Genomic DNA, 20,279 nt, shown 5'->3' with positions numbered 1-20,279 from the left:
TTTTCACTTGTTTTATTCTATCTTGCTAGTGACAAGAAAGGAGCTGGGGACATTTGAATTAATTGTGCAGATGCGTTAGTATTAATCTTTATGTAACTTGGAATGTGCCTGAATATCAGGAAAGCTATTTCCATTGCTATTTGTGGAGGGAGAAGAGTTGGCAGGAAAATTGAATAAGAAAATAGACTAAGAAAAAATATATTTGAATGATAGCAAATGAAATTTAAGCTCAGCTTAACACAGGATTTCCCTCTGGTAGGTAAGACCCGTGCAGCTTTAAATCTTACTTACGGCTCAGCCAGATTGTGAATAGAAATGGGAAAGAGGGACTAGGATGGGGGTGAAGAGTTTCAGTGAATTTCCAACCTGCAAAATGGAGGTACCTTCTATCTGGACTGTAAGTGGAATTTTGAGGAGGTTTATCAAGAGTCTTCAAAATCATTTTTCTGGAACCATCTTTGAGATGACGATCGGCAGGCATCTCGTCTGACTGATGTAATCAGGAGAAGAGGGTTTCAGGCGTGACAGAAGGAAATGATCTGCATTTATATGCTAGGCTGGGTGATGGTGCAGAATTCCTGTGCATAAAATAATCATTTGGACAACAGTCCTCATTTCCGGACTGAGGAGAGGATAGCAGAAAAGCCTGCAAACTCTATGCTTGGAAATCCTCTCGGCTGAAAAGCTTCTAATGGAATATGACCTTTACGATAAGTCTCTCCTCCAAGTTTAGTATCTTTTTGTTATTAACACTGCTTGGGAAGATGTGGTTAGTTTAATGTTCTGATTAACAACAATGATGAGTTTGCCAATTTTCACATAGGGAAACAGCATTCGTAATAGAGTATGAATATCGTGTGCCGAGCATTTTAATGACCGTTCATCATAAACATAGTTACATCTTCAGAAGGAGAAACGTTGAAAAGGGACGTAGTCATAATTGTAAAACTGATGTTTTTCTGGCATACAGCTGAATCAAATGCTTACATGGTTAATTTCTGTGCACTAAACCAAATTTGACTGGTGTTTGAGGCCCTGCCGTGAGGTAGGGGCTGTATCTGTATCCATCTTTGCGTCCCCAGGGTCTTGTACCATGTTGGCAAGTAGCAAGGGCTCCATCCATGATTGCTAAGCAGCGTAAATAATTTTAAACCATTGAAAACCCCAAGCCTGATGCTAGCCAGTAATTCCAACCACATTTCCTACAAAATCTTTTATTCATGCGCTCGATACCTGTTTCAATTGACTAGTTGGCATTTTATCTCTTTTTGACTCCGTATTTATGAAGGCTTTGAATCAATTATTTTGTTCTTGAAATTATTTTTGGTGCCAATATACTTGACAGAGGCCCAAAAGCAGTCTGTGAGTGAATATGTCTACATGCCAAATTCAAAGGATACAACGTCCCAACCCTCCAAGGCTACAAACCCGCAGGGGTACCATACAAACTTGTATGCGGATTGAAGCTTCCACATACCCGGGTTGATCCCCAACTGGCATTGCCGGGGGCCTAAAAGGACACCTGTTTCCTTGAGTTCCTCATGGGTCCACGGTGAGTCTTCTGAGGTCATTACTAATAACAAAGCCCAGAAAGACTCCTTCCCACTGACAGTCTCGGCCATGTGTAGGTGAGAGCCCAAGTATCTTACATGAGTCCCGTGGCTCACATTCTTTATTTCAAAGGAGAAAAAGGCGATCTGATGACTGAAGTGGGTGTCCACACCAATATAACCGAACACCCAACACCAAAAAAACACAACTCTACTTAAACAAATAAACCAAAACCAAAACCAACACCTTCCTGAGATCTTAGTTTGTAATAAAGGCATCATCTTTATTTGCCGGTTTTTAGTAGCGAGGTGAGGCAGTATAAGTTCTGGGAGCGCCAGGATCCTTCCTATTTTGCTCATGTTCTCAGTGGTAACAGAGTGCTGGACACACAGTGGGTGCTCAAGTAATATTTGTCGAATGAATGGTAGACGGGGTGAGAGAAATGTGAAGACAGCGCTGGGTATATGGCTTTGTAGCCAACACTCAGATATTTTTTCCTTCTTTTCATGGATATGTTTTCTCTCATCTTTCAAGCCTCTTTTTGGCATATTGTATATGCCCCGTGGTAGACACTAGGGGACACACGACAAAGACTGAGAAGATTAGTAGTCATTGGACGAGTCCCTCGTTAGTCTTCGTTCACTGACTTCTTTATTCACTTAACAATCATTTGTTCTTTTTACAAAATATGGCTTGGGGCGCCTGGGTGGCGCAGTCGGTTAAGCGTCCGACTTCAGCCAGGTCACGATCTCGCGGCCCGTGAGTTCGAGCCCCGCGTCAGGCTCTGGGCTGATGGCTCGGAGCCTGGAGCCTGTTTCCGATTCTGTGTCTCCCTCTCTCTCTGCCCCTCCCCCATTCATGCTCTGTCTCTCTCTGTCCCAAAAATAAATAAAAAACGTTGAAAAAAAAAAAATATGGCTTTACCATTGGATGCTGTTTCTGAAACGAGTCCTGTTTCCAACGCTATCCTCTAATGCACCTTGCAGTTTAGAAGCAAAGACCGAACAGTTAAAGATAGGGAGAAGAATCTAAACTGATCAAAAAGGTGTAATAATAGGGACCATTAATCCCTAAAAGTAGAGTATTCCACTGTGGAGTATTAAATTAGAGAAAGGCCAGGTCTAATAAATATCAGCTTAGATACTGTCAAAGAAAAACTGCTGAAACCAACTTGGCTAAAGGAAGATTTAGTCATAAGATCTCTTGAGAATAAAAAGTTTGAGGAGACAATATAAAAATGGAAGCGTTAACTGAGTTCATTCATTGCCGCAGTTAATATAAACAGTTATTACGCTGAGTGACCTCAAACCCAGGAAAACAGAATCTTTTAGATTTGCAGTTTCAGATTACCTTTATGCCTAATCCATTTAAAAGCATAACACATTTCAATTAACCAACATCAAATACTCCTTAATGAATATAAACCATTCAGGAAGAAAACATGAGTCCTAATATATTCCAGTTGGAAATGGGAAGGCATGTTGAAGTCATTTCGTCCAAATCTCCTATCTTCTAGACAGGAAATTGAGGTGAAGACAGGTCAAGTGACTGATTCAGTGTCACACAATTAGGGCACGTAACTTCTACTATAGTATTCTTCACACTATATAGTCATACTTCCATTGAACATCAATAAATTATCTTCCTGGCACAAGGCGATCTGGTCAGATTTTTGAAGGGTTTAAGTTAACTCTGTGTGTTGAGCATATACCCATACAGACCCTCAAGACCGAGGCTCCCCCAAATCACCATCAACTGGAATCTACCTGAACCCTACCTCCAGACAGTGTTTGTTTGAATACAACAAATGTGATCAGTTTGATGATTGTCTGAATTTAAATTTGGATGGCTTGAAGACTGACTTATGTCCCTGTAGTACACGATTGATAGCAAATCAGTAAGAGAGAATCAGTAAGTAGAAAACAGTAAGAGAAACCAAATGCTTCTCATCCTTGAGACAGGCGTATGGCATAATTATTCTCCTTTGTTTATTTACTGCCATTGAAGGGTGTTACAGATGAGGAAACTGAAGCCCGAGGAAGGTCTTGAAATCATTTAAGTGACACAGCTGTCATTCAAGTCTAGTGTGTGGTCTCCTCCCATGATGGTCAATTTTATGTATCACCTTGGCTAGGCTACAGTGACCCGTTGTTTGGTCAAACACCAGCCTCGATGTTGCCATGAAGGTATTTTTTAGATGTGATAGATTTGTAAATGAGACTTTGGAGAAAGCAGATTACCTGCTGTGGTGTGGGTGGGCCTCATTAGTTCTAGCTGAAGACCTTAAGAGCAAAGACTGAGGGGCACGGCTTAGTCGGTTAAGTGTCCGATTCCTGATTTTGGCTCAGGTCATGATCTCATGGGTTTATGAGTTCGAGCCTTGTGTTGGGCTTTGTGCTGACAGTTCAGAGCCTGCTTGAGATTCTCTCTCTCTCTCTCTCTCTCTCTCTCTCAAAATAAATAAACTAAAAATAAATAAAATAAAATAAAAGAGCAAAGACAGAGGTTTCTGAAAGAAGAAAAGACTTCTTCTCAAGACTAACATAGATGACTACCTCAATGTCCAGACTGCTGCCCTACAGAATCTGGATTCAAGGCTGCAACATTAACTCTCCCCTGCAATTCTGGCCTGATGACCCCATGTATGGATTTTGGACTGGCCAGGTCCTAATGTGGGCCAGTTCCCCAAAAATCTATCTATCATCTATCTATCTCTGGAAAAATCTGACTAATAAACTTCCTTATGTGCATCCTGTTGCCTGAAAGTTGGATTTTTTGTTGTTGTTAAATTTTTTCTTTCTTTCTTTTTCTAATATTTATTTTTGAGAAAGAGAGAGAGAGAGAGAGAGAGAGAGAGAGAGAAGAGAGAAAGACACAGAATCCGAAGCAGGCTCCAGGCTCTGAGATGTCAGCACAGAGCCTGACGTGGGGCTCAAACTCACAAACCGAGAGATCATAACCTGAGCTGAAGTCGAACGCTCAGCCTACTGAGCCACCCAGGTGTCCCCAAAAGCTGGACTGGTGAGTGAGCAGTGAGCTGTCCAATCCATTTGAGACAAGGGTATTCAGACAGGCCATACATTATGTAGTGGTCAAGGGGGCCTGGCCTCGGAGTCCCGTAGGTCCGTGACCAATGCAGCTGCTGAGGGTCCTGGGAGAGAAATCACAGGCCCTCCACAAAGGCTTCAAGGGAATAAATAGGATTCAGAGCCAGAACATCAGTCTCCACAAAGGGCGTTTTCAAGGAAGCAGTTCCACATGTGTGTATAATTAAAAAAGAAAATGCAGAGGAAGATATCTTGCAGGACGCCTTTTAAGAAGGACGAAAAATATATATTCTTCTTAGCCTCGTAAAACATCAACACCTTCTTGAATATGAAGAAATTTACATTCTGAAGTAAATGCTTTATCGAGGGACAGATAATAAGTGTGAATTGAAACTAATTGGTGTTTCAGATCACTGAGCTGGTTGAAAAACCATTTGTGATGAGGTCTATATAAGTTAACAGTCGCTTTTAAAGGCCTAATTAAACGTCCTTTGGTCCCTAGTGAGAATTTAAAAAAAAGTATTGTCGTCCACTGCATTATTCTTAACCGAGTGATTAAATCTGGACAGATTTCATTTTTGTGGGTGGAAGAAGCTCTTTCTTCCCCAGAGTAGGCTGCCAGTAGGTCGACCTCGGACAGGGTAGCCCATGGTGCCCGGGTGTAACGGGCCAACGTGAGAAAAAGCCACGAGATTCTGGTTGAACCAAAAGGAAAAATAAAGAAGCAAGGTGAGCGGAGGCTCGATCGTGGTGGATTTTTTTTTTTTTTCTATCCTGAGAATAATAAGTAAAAGAGTATCATTAAGAGGGTTTTAAAAAGTATGCTGTCCTGGCTGTAAGCATTAAGGGCGGAAGTGTTTGCCGTGAATCATATTTGGGGGAGATCAAGGTTTCCTCCTTGTAATTGTGTTTTACTGTTGGCTGAAGCGTCTGGGAGTTTGATGCGAGGACCGGAAGAGCGCAGTGGGGCAGGTGGGATCTTGAGGAGGCCTGGGCTGATTCTCAGGCTACCGTCTGCAGACTTACCGTCTGGGTTTAGGGAACAAGGAGCTCTTCTGGAAACTGAGTACTTTCTTAAGGAACGAGTTCAGGAAGCAGTGTCGACAAGGTGACAAAGATCTGAGGAGACATAGGTTTCTCCTTTCACACTCCTGGCTGGCTCCCCCTCTCCCCCTTCCTGGATGCCTCTCCTACTCCGTTCCTCCCTGGGTGCCCTCCCCTCTTCCCCTCTCCCTCCCTCCATCCTTTTTCCCTCTCTCCCTCCCTCTCTCCATCCATCCTTCCTCTCTCCTTCCACCCTCTCTCCTTACCTTCTTCCCTCCCTCCCTCCTTCTTCCCTCTCTCCCTCCCTCCTTCCTTCCTCTCTCCTTCCCTCCCTCCATCTGTTCTCCCTCCCGCCCTCCCTTTCCCCTCCCTCCTTCCACCCTCTCTCCTTCCCTTCCTTCCTTCCTTCCCTCCTTCCCTCTCTCCTTCCTTCCCTCCCTCCATCCATCCTCCCTCCCCCCTCCTCACTCCCTCCTTCCACCCTCCCTCCCTTCCTCCCCTCCCTCCTTCCACCCTCTCTCCTTCCCTCCCTCCTCCCTCCTTCCTCCCTCCCAACCATTGCAGTTTAATGCCTCAGGGTAAAGCAAGCAGTTGCTATCTGGTTTTACACCAATAGCTGCACAATAGTTCAAGACAAAGAAATGTTATTTCTATAATTAACTTCCTAAATCTTTGCAGGGTAGTTGATTTGAGGACTTGAGCCTCAGGTAAGGGAAAGTTTTTTTTGTTCCGTAATTCCAAAAACAAACAACAGACTAAAAACAACGCCATCTATATTAAGGGGGGAAAAAGAGAATTATTTAGATTATATATCTGGGGAAAAGACCTCTCAGGTTCCTTGTGTGACTCTTTATTTTGCACGGAAACATCATTTGATGATGCATGTGCTAACCAGTTACTTCTCTGGTGGGGCCTGGAAAGCAGGGGCAGGGGGCAGGAGCCCACTGGAAAGGGCCTGGATGAGGGGAGAAAAACACAAGGAAGACTGAATCCCTTGGGTGAAATCGCACACTTCAGTCATGTTGCACTTTGCTCTTCCTCCCCACTCACTGAAAACCAAAGTAGAGGCAACAGGTTAGAGCACGCAGGATTGAGATATAACATTTAGGTACCCTGTGTCTATAATATATTTATTCAGGCTTATATTTTTTGTCTTCTATGATCTTGGCTCTTTCTGCTTATATAGCTCAGGTAGCTCTGATCATACTTTAGAAATGCGGAATTCTGGGGGAACCTGGGTGGCCTAGTCGGTTAAGCGTCTGACTCTTGGTTTCGGCTCAGGTCATGATCTCACGGTTTGTGAGTTCGAGCCCCATGTCAGGCTCTGTGCTGACAGCTGCGGAGCCTGCTTGGGATTCTCTCTCTCCCTCATTCTCTGCCACTCCTGTGCTTGCCATCTCTCTCTCTCTCTCTCTCAAAATAAAATAAAACATTAAAAAAAAAAAAGAAATGCAGAATTCTGTATTGTAGCCAATACACTTGTTGCTGTGGTTGTTTTGATCCACGTAGGACTGGAAACTACTTAATGGCATTGGCTCTCCTTACTCTCTAAGCAAGCGTTGGCCTCCAGCAGAGTTCTTGGTTTCTTATACACTCTTTGCACTGGTATCTGTGAGTGGAACTCCGGGTTCTAAGACCACATTTTCTCACCCTCTACCTCAAATGGTAGTGATTGATTTTCTTTCAGAATTGGATTATGGCGTGGGCGCCTTGGCCATTTCTACCTTTTTGACCGTGGCTGGGTCAACCCAGCTGCTTGAAGCTGATGCACTCACCTCCTTGGGCATCGAGTGTACTTGTGCTCTGTGAGAAGGGTCAAATCCTTCTGCCTTAAGCCCACGTTGCTTGATTCAGATCCCCCCCCCCCCCAAAAACACTGTTGGAACAGACTCTCACAACAGACACTTCCATTGAATTCACTCTGAAACTTGATTTCCATCCTCCTTCCACACTGAAGGTCCCCAGAGAAGGAAGCAGAAGAAAGGTCTAGTGAAGGTGGTTTCTCCCACTGTCCCACGCTCACGAGAGCTGGATCTGCTCGGACAACTCAGGCTGGGCATGAGCGAGGGACAAGAAACAGGGGTCTTGTGAGACAGAACGCCCCAGCCGTCCGCAAGGACCATTCTTACCGTCCACATATTGCTCTCCAGAAATGCGGGGTTATACAGACTCTGATCTCCCTCTGTCCCAGATCTCAGGCTGCCCAGCACTGGTCAGACCTCACTACCATTTTCCTGAAGTTTAAAACAGTCCATAGAGATACGATTATCTCCCCCAAACAGCTTTAAAACACTTGTAGACAGAAAAGAACAAGGCTTCGCTGACAGGAGCTACAATGAAAGAAGAGGCCACAGGGTCAGCTCGACGACCTTGAGGGTGAAAGACTGCAAGAAACGTCGGTTTTATTCCTCTTATATTTTACACACCAAGTGAGAGGTGCAAAGGGTTTCAATATTTCCTGTTCACTCAGGGAAATGGGTCCCACAGTGACCAGCTCACCTATCCTCACCCAAGGGTGATTCCTGCTTTCAAGAGCACATCTCTTTATGTAAGCCTCTCACCTTCTTGTCCCATGCTATCCTGGACTCTCCCAGCTACTCATGTTCTCTAGGATTGCACCTCTCCTTCCGGTTTCAGTGTTAGAAATGCTCGCGGGATTTCCCTGCCTCGGTCATGTGCACCCCGTGGTGTCTTGCTCCCCACCGGATGAAGAGCGGGGCAGGTTTTGTAAATCATCAAAATGACAAAAATATTTGAGGCAAGTATGCCACCATTTGACCACAGGATTATAGCTGCCCAGCTGGAGGCATGAGGAAAGGGCTAAGGAGGTCATGCCAGGTAAAAGCCTTTGGAGCGCCTTTAATCTCTTTATAATAATTTTGTTTTTCCAGAACAGGTAGATGATGAAGCAGATTTGGGAGAGTTCCCAGTTACCAAGAAGTAATAAAAGTTACTTCTTGCATATTTTGTCTATAATGTTTGAACACCTTTAATTCTGTAATACCTAGAGTTCACGATTTTCATTATAATCTCTAAGCATGCGAAATTCCTCCACATGAAGTCGCAAATCTCCAAACGTGACAGATTCGCTATTCCAACCTATACGTGATCACTTCATTTATTTATTTTTAAAGTTTATTTATTTATTTTGAGAGAGAGAGAGAGAGAGAGAGAGAGAGAGAGAGAACCCCAAGCAGACTATCCACTGTCAGCTCAGAGCCCTATACGGGGCTTGAACTCACGAGCCGTGAGATCGTGACCTGGGCCGAAACCAAGAGTCGATGCTTAACCAACTGAGCCACTCAGGCTCCCCTATGAATGATCACTTTAGACATATTTATCTGAGAAAGAGAAAGCTAAAATATATAGTAACAATACTTAGAATTTCAATATTCTAGAAAATCTCTCATCTTTTTAAGGATGTTAGGGATAAAGGGCCAAGATGGCATTTTAAGCCATAATGTAAAATAAACTACAAACCCCCTCTATGACTGTCAATGTCTTACCCTGCTGGTTTTAATAATGCGAAGCAGATTTCATGATAATAAAGTCCATATGAAGGGCATTTTAAAAAATGAAAAAAATCAAGACAAATCAATTCAGCCTATTCACCCTTTAATGTATCCTACAGTACTTAGGCTGCTTAAAAAATGGAACAGTAGGGTAGACGTTCTTATAAAATGGAAAATAATTCCCATCCACTACCAGCTGTTCCTTAGCAAATAATTTAGAATTTTAGAATTTCAATATCAGTAAATCAAAGTGAGAAGAATTGGAGTGGGCATCATGAGGCTACGTAAAAATTATTCTTATTTTTTGAGGTTTCAATTCATGTGGGGAGAGCTGAGATTCACACATGAAAGCTTCACATACAAAAGTAATGGAACAGGCTGCTTTATCCCTGGTTGTGTTCAAGGAAACAATCAAGCAGGCTCTGGGCAAAGTACTTGATATAGCATAAATAGACACTAATACGATCGAAAACTTGCCACTGACCAGCCCAAGGTATGAAACTGCATTTCTTCCTTTGTATAGCTTGTTGTGGTTCTGACCTTCTTCCTCAAGGCTGGAAACCAGAACATTTCTTTGTTTTTGTTTTTTTTAACGTCTATTCATTTTTGAGAGAGACAGAGTACTAGTGAGGGAGGGGCAGAGAGAGAGAGAGTGGGAGACAGAATCTGAAACAGGCTCCAGGCTCCGAGCTGTCAGCCCAGAGCCCGACACGGGGCTCGAACCCACAAACCGTGCGGTCATGACCTGAGCTCACGTCAGATGCTCAACCGACTGAGCCACCTGGGCGCCCCGAACCAGAACGTTTCTATTCAAGCATGACATATATCCCCCATGTAAGGAGGGAGGCTTCCCTGTCCCTTGGTATAACTTTAAAATTTCTGTAATTTTCCTTTTTTTCAATGTTTATTTATTTTTGAGAGAAAGAGAGTGAGTGGAGGAGGGGCAGAGAAAGAGAGGGGACTGAGGATCCAAAGCAGGCTCCACACTGACAACAAGAGCCAGATGCGGGCCTCAAACTCACAAACCACAAGATCACGACCTGAACCGAAGTCAGATGCTTAACTGACTGAGCCACCCAGGTGCCCCTCTGTACCTTTCTTTATACTTTATTAGTTATTTCATGATTTGAGTAACTTTGGTGAATGCCATTTTTCTTCCATGATATTTTCTAATTGGCTTATTCCTGGGAAATGATGGATTTTTATACATTTGTGTTGTCCCACATATCTGGTCTGCCTTTCATTTTGGCCTGAGTCCATCAGTTTGATGAGAAAGGTGGGTTTAAACTGACTTGTAAACTGATTGGTAAGTGCATATTTCTCCCCTCGTTGTCATCTCTGACCTAGGGCTGCAGAGAAAGCTTCTCCACAAGGCACGTGAGAGAACATCACGTGAACATCAATGAACGAGTTTTGTGTTTCCTGTTCTTCCTTTCTCCCTCCTCATTTGCCAGGCCAGAATGTGTATATGTGGCATTTCTGGCCGTGCTGTCCTGTGCTCGCGAGTCAGGGAAGTTGTGTACCGGGGCCCGGTAACCATCTTGATTTGGTCCAAATGTTTTTATATTTTCCTAACTGTGTTGTGAATTTGAATCCTTCTCAGTTTTCTTATAATGACAGAGATTGATTGTGGTAGGCAGGTAATGGTACCCAAAGATGGCCTGTTCTCTGACCCCTGGAACCTGGGGGTGTGTTGCCAAAAGGCAAAGGGGACTTTGCAGATGTGATTAAACGTATGGAACTCGAAATAGGGAGATTATCCTGGACACTCAGGGTGGGCCCATCGAGTCACACAAATCCTTAAAAGGGCAGGACCTTTCTGGTGGTGGTCTGAGAGAGATGTGACAATTCGAAGCAAGGTCACAGAGATGCATTGTTTCTGCCTTTGAACATGGAGGAAGGAGGCAGGAACCAAGGAAGCAGGGTGTCTTTAGAAACTGGGAAGGAGCACCCAAGAGAAATACAGCCCTGCTGACCATTGAGTTTGGCCCAGTGAGACTCGAATCACACTTCTGACCTCTGGGAATGTAAGATTATACATTTGCACTATGTCAAGCCCTCAAGTTTGTGGCAGTTTGTAATGGCAGGAATAGAAAATACATTGATGTATTAGCCAGCTCAGGCCGCCCTACAGATCAGACAGCTTAAATAGCAGAAATGTATGTTCTCATAGTTCTGGAGACCAGGAGTCCAGGGTCAAGGTCTGGGCGGGTAGGGTCTGGTGAGATCCTGCTTCCTGGCTTGCAGCGTTCGCACTGTGTCTGCACATGGCAGAGAGAGAGAGAGAGAGAGAGAGAGAGAGAGAGAGAGTTCTCTGGTGGTCTTCTCAGCAGGATAGGATCCTATCAGACCAGGACTCCACCCTTATGACCTCATTAGCCTTAATTACCTTCTAAAGGCCCCACCTTCAAGTACAGCCACATTGGGGATTAGGACTTCAACAGGAGAGTTTTGGAGGAACACAATTCTGTCCATAGCAATTGATTTTACAAGTTTTATACCTCTTTATTTCAGGGATGTACTTAACGGGGGGATAAGAGTATTAGTACTTATAATATCTCCCTTTAAAATGTCCCTCCTTTAGGGACCCCTGGGTGGCTCAGTCAGTTAAGTGTCTAACTCTTGATTTCAGCTCAGGTCATGACATCATGGTGCGTGAGATCGAGCCCCGCACCAGGCTCTGTGCTGACAGTGTGAAGCCTGCTCGGGATTCCCTCTCCCTCTCTCTCTGCTGTCAACATAAACAAACATTTAAAAAATAAAATAAAATGTGCTTCCTTAAAAAATGTTTACAATTTACATGTTTTATACTTTTTATTTTAAAATAATTTTGGACTTATAGCAAATTTCTAGAAACAGTTCAAAGAGTTTCCTAATGCTCTTTACCTGGCTTCTCTAGCATCCTCTATGTCAACACTTTACACAACCACAGGACAATGACCGGACTCAGGAAACAAATGAGGATACAATACCATTAGTGAAATTACAGGCCATGTTAGAATTGCACCAATTTTTCAAGCAATGCCTGTTTTCTGCTCCAGGGTCAATCCAGGGTTCCGTGTTGCATTTAGTGTCCTCCACTCATTGGTCTTCTTAACCTGTTGCCATGTCTCAGTTTCCTTGTCCCTGGCACTTTGAAGGAGTACCGGCGGGTTATTTTGTTGAATTTGGGTTTGTGGTTCCTTTTTTTAAGGGAAGTCCCTCCCGCTGTTTATGCTACTTTCTGATTTGACTTCCAGTTATAAGCATGTCCAATTACAAGCCACTGAAAGCCTGATGTTCCTTCTGCTTCGAGGGGGCATTTTGTATTTCTAAAGACTTCTGGACTGAGTGACACCAAGATCCGTAGACTTTTGCTTTTTACAGGTAGGATTCTCATGTGGGGGTCCCTGGCAATTCTACTGCTCTTTCCAAATGTCTCTAAGCAAATCCGAAACAGCTGGAAATAACCGCATGCCGAAGAGTGAGAAAATTTGCCCCAGTGAGTCAGCCAAACCTGGGTCTGATTAGTGCGTGCATGCCTCCTGGAGACAGTGAGCTGGGAGTGGGGGCACAATAATAATAGCTAATAATAGCAAGCATTATTTAGTAATTACTGTGTGCCACGGGTTGTGCTAAATGCCTCACATAAATGATATAATTATTCCTCGCCACCCACCCCTTGAGGTAGAAAGGAAATTGAAGACCTGAGCAGTTAAATAATTTGGTTATGATCATGTAGCGTGGAAGTTACTGTGGGCTGAAACAGAGAGAGTTCAGTGATTAACGAACAGGAGCAAAAAGTCCAATCTAAGCCAGGTTATCAGATAGGATAGACTGGAGGGTGGACTTAGGTGGCAGATATATGGTGCGAGGGACTGAAAAAAAGTCTGGAGGAAGTCAGATTCTCTTGGAGTGGCAAGATTTCCTGGCTGTGATCAGATTAATAAATTTCCCTCTTAGGATATCCCTGCATTATTCTTCTACCAGGTAAATAACCACCTTTACTTAATTCTCTACCAGACAGCTCATTCTAGTTTTGGACAACCATGACTGTGGAAGTCTGCTCCTTCCTGGGCTGAAACCTGCTTGGTCCTAGTTAAGCCATCTGAAGTTAACAAGATCAGTATCATGTCACTTTCACTTGGCAATCCTTTGGATATTTGAAGATCAAAATAATGTTCCGCTTCCCTCTTTTTGTTTCTAGTTGCATGTGCCTCACCTAATATGATTAACAGACCTCTCACCACACAGGTCTCTCTTATTTGTTTAGAGGTAGGCAAATACTAGAAGACTATTCAAATTTGAATTTGACATGAAAAGCAAATGAAAACCATTGTATAATTAAGGTGACTTGGATGTCAGGAACAGGAAACTGTAGGGCCGGCACTGAGTGGCCAGTCGAGGGCGAGAACCTAAACCACAGGAAAATCTTGTGTCTACAGGAACAGTCTGGAAAAGCTCAGGGTAATATCATTTCAATAATTATGCCTTTTAAGATTTCTCTTAGAAGAACACGTAACTTAGACTTCCTGAGGACATAATCTGGAGCACATCTGAACATTTATAACCCGGGTTCTGCCTGGCACTTAAAATGTTTTCCTATTTAGGAGATGTGATTGGCAAATGAGACTTTTATCTTTTGATGCTATCAACTGAGATCTGCAGCAAGAGTTGGATGATGGATTTCTCTTGGAACACATGATCCTTCTGTAATTTCACCGCTCTCTCCTTCCCCTCTTCCTTTACTTGTAACTAAGCCCTGAAATAGAACTTAATCTTGTCAGATGTACTCTCCATTTGCTCTTTTTTACACAGCAAACACTATTATTGCAGTTGCCGAGTTATAAATTCTTCTTGAAATTAAACATAGTAGTTGAAAGAAGAAAATAGCTTTTGCAAATGTATTTTAAAATCTTTGGTGCTCACTACACTATTTTATTTTATTTTTTTCAATGTTTCTTCATTGTTGAGGATGGGGAGGGGCAGAGAGAGAGGGGACAGAGGACCCAAAGCAGACTCCGCACTGACATCAGAGAGCCGACTCGGGGCTCGAACTCAACGAGCCTCGAGATCATGGCCGGAGTCGAAGTCAGCCGCTTAACCAACTGGGCCAGCCAGGTGCCCCTCACTCTACTATCTTAAAACAGTATCTTTTAGTAGGAAAAACAAAACATGGCCAACTAATGTCTTTTTTTCCCCTTACCTAATGCTAACGAAATAATCAGTAAACCTCAATACTGAATACTATCGAGGTGCTGAGTCAACTGGAAATCAAACTGAGTCATGCATGATTCTCTTCTCACCTTGAATTCTCTTTACAGTTATTCTGCAGTGTCCTGAAATGCTAGTCGTGGTATTAATGGGTGACTATCCCATTTCTCAAGGGCATTATTTGGAAGTTAAAAAAATTTTTTTCTACTGTTTACAAAACAATGAGTTATACCCATCTTTAGAAAGGTGAGGCAAGTGATTGGAGATGTTTTGAAGATTTTAGGAGTCAGTGTAAAAAGAGTCAGAGCAGTTAGATCTTCCAGTCTCCTTAAAATGCGTTTGCTATTGAACAGAAATAGGAATTGATTTGATAATTTCAAGTCTAATAATGAACACTTCACTCCATTTATGTTTGAAAATGTAGAGATATCTGTGTTTTCTAATGGAATTTTCTCTTTACTTACTGGCAGAAATTCTCAACTTGTTCCCTGTGAAATGTGTAGATGTCAAAATTTTTTATCAGTCTACAGTTAAAATGAAGAGCTCATCTTAGTAATAATATGGTGCAGAAAAAATGAGCATTGGCTGCTATATGAAGCCTTTGAAAGGTTTATGAAAAACAAGACACGTTCGAGACTTCATTTTTCTGGTGTATTTGTGGCAAGATCAGGTGTCATGGCATTTAAATGAAAGATTTGCTGTATGTAATTACTCATTGATCAAAGAAACAACTTAGGTTTGGGGGTGAAAGTAGTGAATTCAGTTAAAATGTTCTGCTAAAATACTTCTGAAATTATTTTTTAAGGTCTTCATTAAAGCATAGGACCGTCATTCTTGAATACTATGACTTCTCAGTGTGTCGTTTGAGTAATTCAGTTCTATGAGTTTGAAAAAAGTCAGGAAATATTCCTGAAGTGAATTTTCTCCCAAGCGTCTCTATGTCACTAGTGGGCTGCTTTAAACAGTAAGAGCAGGGGTGCCTGGGTGGCTCAGTCAGTAAGCGTCTGACGTTGGCTTAGGTCACGATCTCGCGGTTTGTGAGTTCGAGCCCGAGTCAGGCTCTGTGCTGACAGCTCAGAGCCTGGAGCCTGCTTCGGATTCTGTGTCTCCTTCTCTCTCTGCCCCTCCCCTGCTCATGTTCTGTCTCTCTCTCTCTGTCTCAAAAATAAACGAACATTAAAAAATAAGATAAACAGTAAGAGCATAATGTGTTCCACAGCTTTGGGCCAGCCCTGCCTGGGGCCATGCAGCCATGTCAGCGTCTACATGGGCATCATATGCATCCGTGTGATGCCCAGTAGCTGATTGGGGTGTGGGAGGAAACTGTTGGAATATCTAGTTTTTACTTACAAAAAATGAAAGAAATCGAGCATATTAAATATTAAACACACAGGTTGAACTGATTGCTTCCCTTGCTAACACGGTGCTTCTTACGTTGAGCCCCAAATGTGTTGCGAAGGCAGGGTGGGCTCTTTCCCATTTACTCTTCCAGCAGAATCTGTAGGGCAGATGCGAATAGCCTGCTTGTTTCTGACCTGAAATCAATTCTGTTTCCTGCTCGACAGGAATTTGGGACCATGGAGATAGGCTGTCCAGTAAGTGAGCATTATTTACTTTTTAAACGACACCCCAGGACTTGATACATGAAATAGTAAGCCTGACTTTGTGTGAGCAAAAGCCGACTTTTGGTATTTAAAATCTCTCCATAAAACTTGACTGTTTTTCCTATTTTTAGATAAAAATGTTACCAATGTCAAGGAAATACATTTCCTCTTTACAAGTGAATGAATTCTATTCTGTAGTTATCCAATGGCCATATTTTGGTGTTGTTTTTAACTTGGTCTTTGACCAGTTAAGTTTTCTCTGCCTTTTCTAGTCACTGTCCCTCTTTTCTCTCTTTTGATTCTGCTTTTCTCTCTTTTGATTCTTCGTATTGGGTGAGTCGAAGTGCCGTATTGGACCGAATATTAGACACTCCGTCAATGTGTATTTACGTGCAATGCACATGTGCTGTTTTGGCTTGGGCGGCCCTTTTGCCCCCTTTCTTCTGGCAACTGAGCTCCTCTTTAACATCTTGCCTCCCTCTTGTTACTGATAGGGCAGTCCATCACACATCCCCCAAACTTCCATCAAAGACATGGTGACCTGAGCTAGGCCGCAGACTCAGACCAGGACATCACGGGACATAACAAGAGAGAGGAGCCCTCTATTTGCTGACATCTCAGACTGTGAGGACCAGGGAAACTTGGGGCCTTCAGCCCACGTGAGGAGGGCTTGCCAGCAGCGAAGCCAATACAAGGATTGCCCAGATAAGGAGAGCGAGAGAGAGAGAGATGGGCTTCCATGTTTGAGCCTCTGATGGGTCTCCACTTAACGCCAGCCACGCTGTGGGATTCTCAGTCCCTCCTGTAATTAGATTTCCTAGTTGTGCTTAGGCTAGTTTGTGACCTTGTGTGGCTACACTGTTTCTGAATAAGATGACACTGTGTAGAGAAAACCACATGCACTTTTCAATTCTACTACAAAAATGACAAATTCATAAGGTTCCACCCAGCGTAATAGGATCCAGCTGGTCAGGAGACTCTAAACTCCCATCTCCACCCATCACTTTGTGTTCTTGACCTCTCTGAGCCTCAGTGTCCTTTGTATTGAAAAGAGAGGGAGAAACCATCTGCCTGACCTTCACACAGAGAACGGGAAGCCGATAAAGCCTATGAAAACCCTTTGTAAGCTGTCGGCCTCTATAAAAAGGTAACCTGCTGTTCCCGATGGGAAGGTCTGATTCCCTGGGCTGTGTTACAGTTTATTAGGATTATCTTTCCCGTGGTACTTAGGTAGATCTCCGGAATTGCTGGTACCTGTGAGGCTGTGACGATATCAAAGTTTCCCCGGGAATGTGACGAAGGCCCGACTCACGGCAGAGAATCTTCTTTTCCTTCAGTTGCATCTCGGAGGGCTCACGAGTACCTGACTTTCAGTGCCGTTGGTAAGAGCTGATCAACATAACGCTTTCTTACTTTGGGATGCTTTCCAGTTCGTGGGAAAACTAAGGGAGGACCCTGTTAACGAGGATGTTCTTAGAAGTCAGGGAGACGCCGTTGGGGCCAAGAAGGAGCTCGTGTTTACTGCGTGTTTGCTCTGTCTTGCTTTCAGCCGGGACAGTCAGTCTCACAGCAACCTCAGAAGATGGGTGTTCTCACTCTAACAGACGGATCAACAAACACTGAGTGACTCTAACAAGATCACAGCAAGTTACGGAGACAAGGTCCCAACCCCACACTGCCAGGCTCCGTCCCCATGTTGCTATTTGTAAAGAGAAGGCCACCTCGTTCACCTAGTTCTTCTGGGGAAAATCCACAAAGTCAGCAGGTAGATTGCCGAGCGGGCTGCGTTTGGCTGTAGTATTTCCAGTCACGTGGGGGGAGTCCCTTTTCGTGTCAGAAGCCTCCCTAAATTCGTACAAGTAGTTAAAGGGGAGCAAAGCTTCTAAAAGTGTAACCACTATCTTTTAAAGAGACCATTTTGAGGCCATGTATGTGTGTGTATGTACATACCTCCAAACTCGCCCACTAAAGTGGAAACACGGCAAATCTAAGTTTCATAATTAGGAGTACATGACACATAACTCAATAATTAGGATATAAAGTACCCTGAAAAATAAAAAATGGTAGAAAACATGGAAAACATTGCTTTAAAGAGACATAATGAGCCCCATTTGGGAGGGAGAAAAACAGACAATAAATCAGTTGAATAAATACAGACCAAAATCTGGATAGAATTATCTCAAATAAGTTAATAGCCTAATTCAAAATAATATTTTAGGCTTCCAGCCACAGGCTTACAGATTCACTAAGTCTGTCCTCAGCATCAGTTTTCTGAATCTGTTCTGTATTTATTTTAGTGGAAATGAGTGAAGAATTAAGACATAACTAAATTACTTTTCCATGATGCATATGTTACATTGGTGCCATAAAAACATAGTTTCCTCAAAGTTTAATTTATCAAGTGGAGTGTAAGATTAAAATAAAGATACTCCCTTGACATATACAAATATACACATATGTACACAGATCTACATTTACTTCTCATGAAGCTCTCCCTGGTACTCTGGGCAGAGAACAAATTATGTCACCAAGAACAGGATTTGTTTTATAAAATGATTTCTAAGATAAGTAGTTGCTGGAGAATGTTCTACTGGCATTCTACATTTCACACTCAGACTTAGCAGACATAGAATCTGCTTTCTATTGTAGAAATCAATTTTAGCAACATTCATAAAAACAAAAGGAGGCCAAGATATGAACATTAAAGACTGTTACGTCTTTTGATAACATTCAGGAGTATATACACCATAACATTTTAGATAATCGTAGGTAACCTTATGCTCAGCCCTGAAAAGAAGGAAATTCTTTATCCAAAGAAAAGCTATTTCTAGATATTTTTATAAGTTACCTATCATAACCACTGGCTTTTCTTAATATTAATTGGAAACCAGACTGGAGAAGATATTCACAGCATGTGAGAAAACAGGAATGTGCACTCATCCCTGGGCATTGCGAATTACCATCACCTCTTGGACGGGAAACTGACAAACTGGAGGAAAGTTGAAGGCGTCAGCAACTTCACTTCTACGTGTCTTGTTCTAAAATGTGCAAGACGGCGTGTGAAATGATTATCATTGCAGCCCTGCGCAGAGCAGTAAAGAGTAGAAACAACTTTCACATCCTTTCTTGGTGTGATGAATAAAGAAACGGAGGTTTAATCATAGGATGAGATAGTACACAATGTGTGTAGACCTAGATCCACGTATAACTATACGGATAAAGTGGGAAAATATTATTGAGTCTAAAAGCAAGCTACAGGGGTGCCTGCGTGGCTCAGTTGTTAAGCGTCAGACTCGATTTCAACTCAGGTCGTGATCTCGTGGTTTCATGGGTTCAAGCCCTGCGTCGGGCCCTGCACTGACAGTGTGGAGTTTGCTTGAGATTCTCTCTTTCCCCCTCTCTCTGCCCCTCCTCTGCTCATGCTGTCTCTGTCTCTCTCAAAAATGAATACATTTAAAAAAAAATTAAAAGCAAGCTACAAAACTACTGAACAGCACAAAAACCTTTATAAAAAATTTAAGACACAGAAGCAAAGGCAGATATATTTTGTATATTCATCCTTACACAGATAAGTCACAAAAACAAGAATGGGAATAACACACACAACTATTAGATTAGAAGCCACCTTTGTGGAGAAGGATGAGTAAGAGAGAGGACGAAGGACATTGTTTAATTTAAAATGTTTAACTTAATCTCTTCAAACTAGAAATATTTGAAGCAAATATTGCAAAATAATAGTATTTGTTTAATGTCTATGGGAAGTCAGTAGGTGTGTGTTACATTTTTTGGCACCTGCCTACAGGTTTGAAATATTAACAATTAAACGATTAAAAATGTTACTAATTGAATTTGACTTCAACTTGAATGTACTAAAATATACTGCCTTGCCTCTTTTCTTCAGCTTCCCCACTATACTTGTTTTTCCCCCAAAGTAAATCCTGAGCAAATCTCATTTTATATGATTTATATAAGTGAAGTCTTTGCTGCCATTGAGTGAGTGCATTGAGGTGGGTTCAATCTTCTGGGACTCCCTTAGAAAGCTCCAGATCTGTCCCTATATGTCAAGTACGAAGGGAGTTCCAAAGTGCTAAGTCAAGTGACATGTCTGCAGATCCTAGGTGGGAGACATCTGTCTGAGGAAAGGTCCTTTAGCGGTGTGTCAGAAGGGGATGCGGGTGAGGACATGTGTGTAAGGTGAAGGGGCTTGACCTCAGGGTTCTGCACGACGTATGGGGTCAGGGGTCAAGCCGAGGTAGGCACAGTGCACCCCAGTCCAGGTTGGAGACATTGGGGAGCCTCTTCATCAGCCTCTTGTTCTGCAGTCTGGT

General features: G+C 42.8%; 1 long non-coding RNA gene across 2 annotated transcripts in view; it reads left to right on the top strand.

Annotated features, from left to right (window-relative positions):
* LOC132681849 (uncharacterized) overlaps window positions 1–19,799 on the top strand; it is a 93,925-nt gene extending 74,126 nt beyond the window's left edge. The window contains exons 3-5 of one of the 2 annotated variants that reach the window (XR_013557945.1): window positions 17,182–17,333; window positions 17,501–17,716; window positions 18,843–19,799. This is a non-coding gene — a long non-coding RNA (uncharacterized LOC132681849). Of the gene's footprint in view, window positions 1–17,181; window positions 17,334–17,500 lie in introns of both variants that reach the window. The other variant, XR_013557944.1, reaches the window with a different exon arrangement.
* The last annotated feature ends 480 nt before the right edge of the window (window positions 19,800–20,279 follow it).

This window comes from Panthera onca, chromosome A1, assembly GCF_046562875.1.
Source record: "Panthera onca isolate mPanOnc1 chromosome A1, mPanOnc1 haplotype 2, whole genome shotgun sequence".
NCBI lineage: Eukaryota > Metazoa > Chordata > Mammalia > Carnivora > Felidae > Panthera > Panthera onca.
The sequence above is the reverse complement of the archived record's forward strand: the minus strand, read 5'-3'. Positions and strand labels throughout refer to the sequence as shown.